The sequence below is a fragment of the Mirounga angustirostris genome, unplaced genomic scaffold (genome assembly GCF_029215605.1).
Source record: "Mirounga angustirostris isolate CCGP_5_RB_7025 unplaced genomic scaffold, mMirAng1.0.hap1 SCAF_1, whole genome shotgun sequence".
Taxonomy (NCBI): Eukaryota; Metazoa; Chordata; class Mammalia; order Carnivora; family Phocidae; genus Mirounga; species Mirounga angustirostris.
Window position 1 is genome coordinate 66,125,638 of NW_026991709.1, and position 3,117 is coordinate 66,128,754.

Sequence of the window (3,117 nt, forward strand, 5' to 3'; positions counted from 1 at the left end):
GTCTTTTCAGGATAGGTCTGCTAGTCACAGAATCTCAACTTTCACTCATCTTTGAATGTTTTTATTTTCCCTTCATTCCTAAAAAATAGCTTTTCCAGGTAATTATGGTTAAGAGTTATTTTCTTTCAGCACTTAAAAAACATTTTGTCATTTCCTTCTTCATGGTTTTACATAAGAAATCCACTTAAATTAGTGTTTCCTTGCAGAGAATGCCTTGTTATCTCTGGCTGCTTTCAGGAGTTTTTGTCCTTTTTTAAAAGTTTAATTATGATGTATCTTGGCATGGATCCTTTAGGTTTATCCTGTTTGGGTTCATTCAACTTTTAGGTTCATTCAATCTCTAGGTTTGTGTCTTTCATCAAATACAGGCGGTTCCCAGCCATTATTTCTTCAAATACTCATTCATACCCACTTTTCTCCTCTACTTTCTGGGACTCCAATAATATTAGATATTTTGTTATAGTCTCACAGGTCCCTGAGACTCTGTTCATTTTTTCCAGTTTATTTTCTATTGTTCGAGTTGAGTGAATTCTATTGTTCTGTCCTCATGTTCACTGATTCTATCCTCCCATTTCCACTCTACTGTTGAGCCCATCTAGTGAGTTTTTAATTTGTTGTATTTTTCAGTTTTATAATTTCCTTTCCTTTTTTGCATAACTTCTATTTCTTTTTTGAGATTTTCTATTTTTTAAGAGAATTTGTAATTGTTGTAGTATTTTTATAATGTCTGTCTTCAAATTCTTATCAGACAATTCCAACATCTGATTCATATCAGGTTGGCATCAGGTGATTTCATTTTTCATTCAAGTTGTGATTTTCTTGGTTCTTGGTTTGTATCCTGGTCATTTTGTCTATTATGTTAGGATACTTTGGGTCCTATTTTAATATTTTATTTTACAGGAAGTTACTCTGTTAGGTTCAACATACAAGTTTTAGCCTACTTTTGCAGGCCATGATTCCAATGGTAGTTTAATTTTCAGAACGTTTGTGATGTTATGCTGGTCTGCTTGGTGTATTTGGTGCTGGTGGGGCTCACTCTGGTCTCTGTCGGTGCTGCCTGAGGGGTTAGAAGGGATTTCCTCTGACTGGGTTGCCAGATATCACTTGGTGAGGGAGGGGTGTGTAGAAATCTTTCTCTTGGTGTTCCCCTGCTACCCTAGTTAACCTGGGCCAGGGAGGAGAGCATAGTTTCATGGAGACAAAGTGGCTTCCAGGCCCAGGCTGCTAGCTGTGACAGGTCCTTTTTCCTGGTTCCATAGTCAGACCTACTATCTCTGGGCTGGGGAGGAGAGTCTCTCGCCCTTGGGAACAAAGAGCTTTCTCAGCTGGGTTACTTGCTTTACCTGAGTCTCTCTTACTGGTTCTTCTTACTCACCACAGTATCTCTCCATGGAAGAGTCTCTGGCCCAGCAGGAAAGGAACGTACTTCCCCCGGTCACTTATTTTTGGCAGGGCTCCTAGACGGTCCCCAATGCCTGAGGTGGTCAGAGGGACTCCCACTAAATCCAGGGGGAAGAATGAGCTATTACCTTCTCTTGCTAGGTGGGAAGTTGGAAAATGTCAGCTCTGGGTGGCTTTTTTTTGGTTGGGGGATTCAAGACACCCTGCCTCTGTGTTATTCCTCATGCCCTGAGGCCCCAAACCACCTTGCCTTCTTCTTAGCATTCTTTAGAGTTCTCCTTTGCCTGTTTCTTGTGCCATTTCCAGGGTTTATAAAGTTATGCTTAGTGGGAAGGAGCAAGGAAAAGGTCTCTGCCATCTTGTCCAGACCAGAAGACCCTCACTACTCAGTTTTATATCTTATCTGTTAAAATGTTTTATTTTTGTTTCTGTTTTGCTATTTTAGACCCAGTTACATTACAGACATCAAAAATCTGAAAGAAATCTTTGCCTGATGCACACATTTAACCTATTTTCTCCAGATGTAGTTAATGAGGCTGGGGGAAAAAAATGAATGTGTCAACACAACAGGATCTAAATTGAGCTTAAGGCCATATACATAAAGATACTGTTGAGGAACACACACAAACCCCTCCTTTCAGACCATCTCCTAACAATCTGCTCAAGAACCATCTCTACATCAAGCAGAAATGGATTCATGAAACCATCAAAGGGACTGGGGAAAATGGCAGGGAGTGGTAGAGCTTACTGTAGAGAGGGCATAGCCCTCTCCTCCTGGTGTTCTCTGAGTGGCCAAACCTACCTGGATGCTTCTGCTTGGGAAATCTCAACTCTACAAGGCTGAGTGGTGCCAGGAAAAAGGTGACTCCAAACTATCCAAGTTAGCCTGGCTCTTCTCTGAGCTTTAGTAGAGAAGAAAACTCAGTTCAGTCAAGTGCACCAAAGTAAATATTTATTTGGGACAAAATCCTTAAGCCAGTACATTTCCTTTCTAATTTATTTACATACTGTGTTGTTCTCAAGAAGCATTTAAAGTGATTTTAATGGATACATAATATATAAGGATATATAAATTAGATGTAGGCAAAAAAAAAAAAAAAAGAGCAAGAAGAAAACAAGGGACAGGCATAAGTTTGGTGCAAAACTGCTTCTTAGTGATTTTCTACACTTGCATAAATAACCTATGAGAGAGTACATTGCTGGACTATTTCCTGTGCCGTCTCTGACTTGACCCTCAGGAGCACTCAGGACTGGGAATGGGTGCAGCAAGGTGGACTCCTAAAATGGAGATATGCTATAGAGATAGAGACAAGTTCCCATGGAAGTTTCCACATTCAATAAATTTCCTGCACCTGAAACATGTTTGATTTCTTCTTAAAGATTCCTGAGTTCTCACTTTGAGAATGGCCATAGTTCTGAGCTCTGTCACCTAGTTGAAGACTCAGGCTACTAAGTTCCTGAGAGGTCACATACCAGTTAGGGTCCATTACAAGTCAGATACTCTAAATGTATAGTGTGTGAGCCAAGGCTAACACGACAGTCATTAAGTCCTCCAACTCTTGTTTTTAATATTTTTCTATTTTGTTCTCAGAATCTAAGCCAAAACTGTAAGATAGGGACTTGCAGTGTCCCTCCCAAGTCAGCTGGAAATCTGGGAGATGCTGATGATGCAAGGGAGCTGAGAAGTAGCCAAAGAAGTAGTGCTGTACCCGGTGG